Source organism: Chrysochloris asiatica, unplaced genomic scaffold, assembly GCF_000296735.1.
Source record: "Chrysochloris asiatica unplaced genomic scaffold, ChrAsi1.0 scaffold00013, whole genome shotgun sequence".
Classification (NCBI taxonomy): Eukaryota; Metazoa; Chordata; class Mammalia; order Afrosoricida; family Chrysochloridae; genus Chrysochloris; species Chrysochloris asiatica.
The window spans coordinates 5,008,093-5,017,981 of NW_006408531.1; the positions used below are offsets into that span (position 1 = coordinate 5,008,093).

The 9,889-nt window shown below is 38.4% G+C and overlaps 1 protein-coding gene across 1 annotated transcript in view; it reads right to left on the reverse strand.

Moving 5' to 3' along the window:
- The window catches only part of GPR126 (G protein-coupled receptor 126), a 190,214-nt gene that overhangs the window by 149,613 nt on the left and 30,712 nt on the right, over nucleotides 1-9,889 (reverse strand). The gene's annotated exons all lie outside the window — the stretch shown is intronic.

Consider the following 9,889-nt stretch of genomic DNA (forward strand, 5'->3'; position numbering starts at 1 on the left):
GAGATGGATTGGCCAAGTGGCAGCATCGATGGGTTCAAATGTGGCAACAATAGTGAGGTTGGCCCAGGATTGGGCAGTTGTTTCGTTCTGTTGTGTATAAGGTCGCTATGAGTCGGCACCGACTCGATGGCACCTAACAACAACAACAACATGATGCTGACGAGCCAACAACAAATATGCTTGGTGATGAATTAAAACAAATGACTCAACACACAGTGCCTTTTTTTCTAACCATCTCGGTTTCCTTTTTGCCAATCGTAGGTCCCTGCATGAGTTTGATTACCATTTACTAATTGACAAAAAGTAATTTAACAATGTTTCAATTGAGTCATATCATATGTTCTCTTTGCTTTAAAATTACAGGCACACAACAAGATATTTTTTCATTCTTATCACCATGTGAATAATAGAAGGTCGTGCCCATTGCTTCTTCTAGATTTTAAAACAGTTTCAACACCTCTCAAGGAGTAAGGTAAGTAACAAGCTAGTTTTATGCTCAGTAATGTCCTAGTTTACTAGATTAGGAGGCTAAGCAGGCACCACACTGACAGTGCCATGAGCTTCACATTCCAGGCATCTGGACCTGAGCCGGACCCTGGAAACTTCAAGATCGATTAGTAGGCTCATCTTGCCAGGATTCTTGGGACTAGATTATATTCCTTTATTTGTTTCTTAGGTGGGAGCCTCAAAAAGGTATTTTCACTAACTCATGCAGAGCAATTTTTGGACAAAGAAGACGTACATTAAAACTCCAAAGATAAGCAAAAAAAGAAACATATATAAAATAAACAATTTCCTTTCTTTTCTCTCTCTTTCAAAAGCTATCCTCTTTGACTTATAATGTTCACACAGCATCTGATCTCCTCAGTAAGGTTTATATGAAATGGAAATCATTTCTGAGTGAAACTGCCTTGGAATTAAGTGGCTCATTGTATAAGCCAAGGGACTGTCAACTCTGCTGAACCCTGGCTTCCTTCACAAAGTAGGCAAAAAACATCTTGGTTAAAAACAGTTTGTGGAGAACATAAAACATCTATGAAGTCGGTAATTTACAAAATATGCTTTTATTAACAATATATATATATAAACACCTCCATTTCTAGGTAATGTTGTCCAATGCATATCTGTCTAAGTTTCTTCATGAATTAAACCAGAAAAGATAGCATGTATATTCCAGGACATGCCACCTACTCATCACTAGGCAAAAATAGCCTCTCTGCTGAAAACAAGTCTGTACCTAAACCTTACACAATATGGGAACCAGTACTACAGAGCCCAAAACCTGATGCCAAAGACTGGATTTCCATTCATCGAGATCCTACAGAACAAGATAGAAGTGCCCCCTGGGATTTCCAAGGCTTTAATCCTGGTGTGACGCTGCAAGGTCGGTTTGAATTGCAAGGTTGGCAGTTCAAGCTCACTAGCTGCTCCTTAGAAACTCTATACAGGATCACTATAAGTTGGAACCAACTTAACGGCACTTAACAACAACCATCTTTATGAAAGGAGTCATATTAGCACAGTGGGTTAAATGTTGGGTTACTAATGTATGGTCAGTGGTTTAACCCCACCAGCTGCTCTGTAGGAGAAAGATGAGGCTGTGTACTCCCATAGAGATTCACAGTCTCGGAAACAGTAAGAAGCAGTTCTACTCTGTCCTATGCTGTTGTTGTCGTCGTTGTTGTTAAGTGCCATTGAATCTGCTCAGGCCCATAGCGACCCTGTATAGGGTTTCCGAGAAGCAACTGATTAACTTGAACCACTGGCCTTGTGGTTCAAACTGACCTTGCAGTCCAGCACATTAGCCTGCAGCACCACACTAGGAATCCCTGTGTTGTTGTTGTTATATGCCGCACAGTCGATTCCAACTCACAGCAACCCTGTACAGGGTTTCCGAGGCTGTAATTCTTTACAGGAGCAGAAAGCCTCATCTTTCTTCCGTGGAACAGCTGGTTGTTTCAAACTGCTGACCTTGTGGTTCGCAGACCGATTCATAACCACTACACTACCAAAGGAATCCCTATAGGGTCACTATAAGTTGGACTTCCCTTCATGGCAGTGATTTTTGTTTGTTTGTTGAAGCTTTATGGAAACAGACTGCCACGTCGTTTTCCTGGAACGTTGCTAGTGGGTTCAAACCACCAGCCTTCTGGTAGTAGCTCTGGTACCACTGTGGTACCAAATTCCTTATATACTACGTTGTTGTTTGTGGTAAATGCAGTTCCAATGCACAGTGACCCTGTATAGGGTTTCTGAGAGTGGCTGGTAGGTTTGAACTGCTGACCTTGCAGATTCCAGTTCAGTGCTTATCCTGCAGTTCCATACCAAGGCTCTTATATACTGTGTTGTTGTTAAGTGCTGTCGAGTTGGTTCCTACTGATAGTGTCCCTGTATAGGGTTTCTGAGGAGTGGCTGGTGAGTTTGAATTGCTGACCCTGCAGATCAAACCAATCTTGAGTTCAAGTGTTTATCCTACAGGGCCACACCATGATGTAATCAACAATAGGCGACCTATTCATATTTTACCCTGATATAGGGTTGTAGGATAAAGCACTGGATAACATGATTGGTTTGAGCCACAAGGTCAGTGGTTCATACTTACCAGCCACTCCTTGGTTAAATCCTATACAGGGTTGCACTGACTTTACAACACTTAATAACAACATATCTGTATTTATCTAAGCTTTCTGCATTTCTGATATGTCAATAATAGTATATTTTTGATTTCATAGTATTTATTCTAAAGATCTTTATTGCATTGTCCTATGGTAGTTTGAGCCCACCAGCTGCAAAAAATTCAAAAGCCTCAAAAACCCCATTCAGGGTTGCTATGAGTTGGAACCAACTCAATGGCACTTAACAGCAACAACAATGATCAAACAGTTATTAATATGAGACATCAATCCTGTGCTGAGTTATAAAAATGCTGTTAACTTGTTTGGGGAATAACATCAATTCATATCTCATTAAAATGCAGCCTAACATTAAAAAGTTAAAATGAAAACATATCAAATTCCACAAACTCTGAATGAAGATGATGAGTTAATGGGGAAGGGGTGGGGTTACAGTGACACATATTTTCCTACTTAGTCATAAATATGCTAAAAAAAGAGCAGTTTATAAAAAAGAGAGGCTAAGGCAATAGTTTTCACCAACTGTTCTTTTCCATTAAGTCTGCCAAAAGTAGCCAATAATGTTGCTTTAAAACTGAAATTTTTACCAATCTAGATCTATAAGGTGCAAAATGCCAATGCATTTGGGACTATGTCATCAAATAAAACAGGTCAAGGTCAAGTCAACGACATTTCTAAAAACATTGAGCATTCAAGCTCCTTTCAGAGGGTCATGTCATTGCTGGATTCCCAGTGCATTTTCGTCACCCAAAGCAATGATTATACCAGCAAGTACAGAACAGAAGAATCTCTTTTCAGTTCTGACTTTGCATGATGAGATCACAGAAGGCTCACACAAAGCCCATGGGCTGCAGGGCATGTTTCACCAGGCATAAAAGACACAGTCCTTTTCACTGTGGCTTCTCTTTGTACTGTTCACTTTCAAGGAGCCATAGATTCAAGGAGGTGGGGGAGAAAGGCAGTGATGATGGCATACAGGCAAGAATGAAGAGCTGATCTTCTCAGAACTAGAAGCACAGGGATGGCAAAGGTTAGATCTTAGCAGGAAAATGCTCAAAAATCCAAGACAATCAAAGAATACTAGGCTGTCTGTTCTTTTTTCATTCTTCCACTAAGTATCTTTCAATTTTCTATAGAATATCTGTATTACTCACACCCATTCCTAAGTCAAAGGCAAAGGAGACTAGGCCTCCTCAAACCTCATCTGTGACTTCTAAACAAAGACAAGTTGTGGATCCTGAGCACCCTAGATAGAAATATTCATCAAGCACAGTTGTATAAATGAAACTTTAAACTTTCTTTTTTAACAATTCAGATTTTTGTTTTTACCATGGACTAGAATTCTATACTCTAAAAGTAATATGCTACCCTTTCTCTGACATATTATAAATTGAAAATAAATTTCTCAAGCTAGAAAGACCATGTTTTTATACTTTAAGAATGAAACTGGAAGGAATAAGTTGTAAATTCCTTCTCCACAAAATCCCAAATTAAAGACAGATAAAATATGTTCAAATTTCAGCTCACTAAATGTGCCCAATGTGATAATAAATCAAATACATCTTTTGCTCAAGCATATTTTGTTTTCCTGGAAGGATAATCAAGGTATGAAAATTCTAATACATCATCTATTTCTTGATGTGGGGCAGTGCATAGAAATTTCTGCATCGCAAAGTTGGTCTGGTAACCTAGCATGTTACACTGAGCATTAAGGGAAACGCTTTTAAAATATGACTTTCATGATTGATGAATGATATTATATTTACTACCACATCTTTCTGGGTTGTGTAAAGTCTTTCTGATTGAGAACATCAAGAAAAAAGTGTTTTGCCATCAAACTTCTCCTTTAAACTCTGTTTTTCCCCCTTTTAAAAAAAAACTACAATGAAAAATTTAAAAAAAGTATTCCAAAAGAACATGTTTTCTTCCTTGCCAGAACCAATAAAAAACTAAATGCAGATTAAAGAAAGGAGCAAGCAGCTGGTTGGGCTGCAATGAAGACAGAGAAGTTCACGGTTACAGGCTCATAAATCTAACCCTTGCACAACTGCCTTTCCCTGCCACCTTCTGTTCTACCCTCTTCCCATTGTGGGTAGCAGATATATGATAATGGGCATGTTGTTGCTCTTGCAAACTTAAGACGAGGAACAAGAAATGTTAAGAAGTGAACTAGGAATGACTTAGCTGCCTCTGTACATGAGCACCAGTGTGTAAATGAAAAGAAACCCTCAGAGTCTATGACGACTTTCCCCTCACTTCTAGGACCTTTCATTTACCCTTTGTGTCGACCACAAACAAGCAAAGATACAATCATGGGAGCTTTTTCTACACACACTGATTATTCACTGAAGAAAGGAAGAAATGGTAGAAGTTGCTCGAGTTTTCTTTGAGTACAAAGCATGAACGTCTCAAAAGTTAACAAAAGGAGCTATTAAGGCTGCTGAAGATGGCTCATCAGACCCATGCATCATGAGTTTACTAATTGTTTCCTTCTCTTTCAAAAGTGAAAATATTAAAGTGGGAAATGAAGAAAATCATATTCAAATGATTTTTTGGCAAAAAGTGTTCCTTATGGCTACTTTTAGATCTTGATAAATTATTTATTAAGAATAAATCAAACATCATATACTTCATGCAAAGTTGCAGTAGCCAAATATATCTCCTTGTCTTGTTTTGTCATCAGATGACTGAAGGCTTATCTGCTGCTCTGTATAAAGTCTACAGATATTGTGTGCACTGCATTCGATTTAAAACAGTTTCTATTTTGAAGCCTGGTTCTCAATTACTCAACTGTCATCTGCATGGCTCCTATACGCCTTAAGAGTCACAAGATATATATAAATGTAAATGGCATATAAAAAATGATAAATCAAACTATATTTAGCAAAAAGTTGCTAGTGAATCATACACAATATATGTGTGTTTGTGTGTGCGTGTATAAGCACTGGACTGATAATCACAAGGTCAGCAGTTCAAGACGGCCAATCGCTCTTAGAAACCCTATACAGGGTTGCTATGAGTCGGAAACCCTATACAAGGTTGTTATGAGTCGCTATGTAAGAGTTTCTCAGGAGCGGCTGGTGGGTTTGAACTGCCAAACTTTCAGTTAGCAGACTAGTGCTTATCCTATATATCACTGAAAACTCTTAAATCATTTGTTTACCCCAAAGTTCCTTTTTTAAAGCTCTTGGTTGAAACTCAAATTACTACTTTACAAAATTACATTTACTTAGTTACTCACTGTGCAAATCACTGTGCTGAATAATAATAACAATTATAGCTAACATTTAATCAGTGCTTTCTACAGGGCCCAGTAAACCAATTGCTATGGAGTCAATTCAAACCCATGATGATCCTGAGTATGTGAGACTAGAAAGAACTGTGCTCCATAGAGTTTTAACTGCTGGTTCTTCTGAAATTGATGGCCACGCTTTTCTTTCAAGGCTTCTCTGGGTGAACTTTGAAACTACAAACATTTTATTAGTAGACAAGCTTGTTAACAGTTTGCTCTACCCAGGGACTCCTAGAGGGTCACATTCCCCTAAATATACCATATGAATTACCTTATTTAATTGTCACAACAACTCTAGGAGGTAGGTACTGTTAGGACTTGACTTCACACTCTCTTTCTGAGACTCTAATTTATAAGTCATACACTCAGTATACACTTAATAGTCATGTTGAGAGTCACCTTGATTTCTTAGGCCATCCTACTACGTCAGGTAACCACTATGGGAATGCATACATAAATAAGAACAGCCTTATAAATGCTGGCTAGAATCCTTAGTGTGCTATAGTCAATTACTTCATGTGTCTTCTAGCCAAAGTTTTGTAAACTCTCATCAAACGAGTTTTTGCTGATGGGTCTGGATTAGAAAAAGTAGGGGCAGATTCTGATGGACTATATGATTCAGTTGTGACTACTAACAGGTCTAATTGTGATTGGTCAGTTTTACCATTCTGCTGGGAATAAAATGAGCCATCTCAAAAGCGTCTCACTACCACCCAGGAAGATAAGCCAGGATCAGAGAGCATCCTTTGAAGCCAAGATCCCTGAGCATTGAGCCTCCTTGACCCAGGGACAGAAAGCTGTGACACCAGAGGGGTAGAGGCAGAACCAAGAGCCGAGCAGGAGACGGACAGAACAGTGGGCTTCCTGGCCCACACAGCAAGTATAACTGAGGCTCATTTGTGTAGTAGGGTGTCTCCATAATGGTGGAGCTAGGTTTGCTGGCCCATGGAGCTAAAGCAGCAGATCACCTTCAGGCTGAGGTTTACAGTGGCATGGAGTACCCTTTAGGCATTGATTGACAATACAGAAAGTTTTGTAACATTACCTGATCAAGGCAGAGGGTAGACCAGAGAGATGCCTGCCTATACACAAGGCAGGAAAGAAGTGGTCTCTACCAAAGACTTTGTATCCTGTTCATTTTCTGATACTGTGTTGTAACCTGCTAATTTCTTAATAAACCCCATAATCAAGTATTGTGTTTGAGTTCTATGTGGTCACTGCAAGGAATTACTGAACTCGGATGAGTAGATTGTGCTGGGGGGTGAATGGTTGTTGTCACTTTTTGCACTTAGATATCTCAGAACAAAATTAAAATATAATAACTTGGAAATCAATTGCGGTGAACAACAGTTTAAAACAGTATTTCTCAAACATTAGCATCAAAATCACTTAGAAGACTTGTTAAAGCAGATTGCTGAGCCCAACCCCCAGTTGGTTGTTGTTGTTAAGTGCCATTGAGTCCGACTCATACTGACCCTGTGTATAGGATTTCTGAGGAGCAACTGATTTCACTTGAACTGCCTATCTTATGGTTCAAACCGACTTTGAAGTCCAGCACATTAACCCACAGCATCACACCAGAATTCCTGCCCCCAAATCTACATGGCCACCAAATTCACAGGCAATGCTGTTACACTGTTGGTCCCAAGGTAAGACCAATTTAAGAGCCACTGGTAGAAAGCATTAGTCTGGTGATAATTATGAAAAATATTTTTATGATAATTATGAAACATAAAAAATATGAAACATTTTTTTAATTCTATCTGAAGCATAGTTAAAGAAGTTTTGCTTAGTACTACTACTGAATAAGCACTAGACTGCTAATCTCAAAGTCAGTGGTTCATACCCACCAACCACTCCTTGGAAATTCTCTAAGTCAGAACCGACTCGGCGGCACTTAACAACAGTAACAACACAACTGAATAAAAATTATGCTTAAAAAATACGTCCTGACTCCTGCTTATCAAGATGGGGTAAATTTAATTCAGGAAGAATAAGCATGTGAAGGTGTCTGAGCACCAGAGTTTTTGCTTGATTGTGAGCCCTTTAGGATTGACTCTACCATAATGGAGCCCTGGTGTGGAGCTGTGGGTTAATGCACCAGACTGCAAAACCATTTGAACTGCAGGGTCAGCAGTTCAAGCTCACCAGGTGCTCCTCGGAAACCCTATACAGGGTCACTATGGGTCACTCGACGACACTTAATAATGACAACAACAATGGAAAAAGCCCAAAGACGTTCTCTCTGGTTTTGATTCTACATCGTGGGTGGTTCATTTAACTAATCTTATAACATCAAGAACGATTCTTGATGTGTCCTCATCTGTAACACAGGACTAATGAATCTCTTGTGTTAAGTTTGGTTTTATATGGGAGAGATGTGTAGGAAAGCTTTAAGAATCTAATAAGCAACGAACACAAGGACAGAATAGCAGTGCTGTGATTCTGATCAGTTTGATTGAACCTTAAAACATAAGATTTTCAGGGTGTGTTGTTGTTTTTTTCCCGTTTCTTAGAGAAAATTGAATTTTTTATGTAATTGTATGATTACTGAATAATATGAGTCATGTTGAGAGTCATATTTTAACTCTAAAATGTAAAAAGAAAATTCGAGACATTTTCCTAAAGAGTTAGAGGAAAACTAGAAAAAAGAATTGAGTGGAGAAATTGGCAAAGAGCTTATCCTTGGAAGTTAATTGTCTATATTAATTAAAATCTCTCTGCCCAGCACTGATTTTCACATTGTGCTCAAAACAGAAACAGTGTTTCCTAATATTCAATATGCACTGCATTGGCTAAGTTTAAATGAGTGAACTTTCCCGTTTATAAAGAATTTTGCTGTTATGGTACTTTCAACTCCTCCTCCCCCTCAAAGACTTATGTGAAAGAAAAATCAAAAATTAAATTCCTCCTTGCCTCCTTTTTGGCTGTGGTTATTTTAGTTGAAGCTATGCTTCATTTGTCTCATCCTGTATTTTATAAGCCTTTAAAAATTAAAACATTTTTAGAAAAGTCATAAAATCCCAAGGACAATTGCATTACATCTGAAAACTACTTAATTAAATAAAGTATAAATGCCCAAATAAGGTATTAGGGCACGTTGGGATAATAGTATTTCTTAATCAGACCAAGATGAGAAAGTATACTTTCACAATATCCATGATTTGATATTGGATCATCAAATAATGCAAGATTTTTCTGAATGCTATCAGGACGAGTCAGTGTTTCGTTCTGTTGTGCATAGGGTCGCTATGAGTCAGTACTGACTTGATGGCACCTAAGAATAAAACAATCAGTTTCTAGTAGTCCCGGTGTGGCACCATAGATTAAGACCTGGAATAACTGGCAAGGTCAGCAGTTCAAACCCTCCTTGGAAATCCTATACAGGGTCATTATGACTTAGAACCAACTCAATGGCGCTTAACACCAGTTTCTGAAAGAATAACGTTATGTCAATTCACCTAAAAATAAATCTTAAAGTAAAAATATGTTAAAATGGATGCAAATACAAACCTTATTAAGGGTACAAAAAGTGTTTACAGCCAGCTAGCCACTCACCTGTCCGCCTACACTTGCTCAACATATACACACACACTCTTACCCCTCCAGGTTGACTGGAAAGTCCTGTCTACAGATACTTCTGTGATCGATTCAGTCAAGAGGCCTCTGTCTCCACCTAATAACTGAGCTTTGATAACAGATGACCTCAGTCTCATAGAATGAACTTGTCCCTGCATCATTAATTGAAAAGAACAGTGAATAGTCAAGGGGTACGTAAAAACAAAACAAACTCTGCTCTGTACACAGAGCCAGCATTCAGTGTGACACCCATCTTGAACCATATTCAAGACAAAAAAAAAAAAAAAAAGGGCAAACGTCTGACAAAATGAAAATTGCATTTTTTATTATTAGGCCCTTGAGATATACCAATTACCTTTTTAAGACTCTGAGTATTGTTTAATGT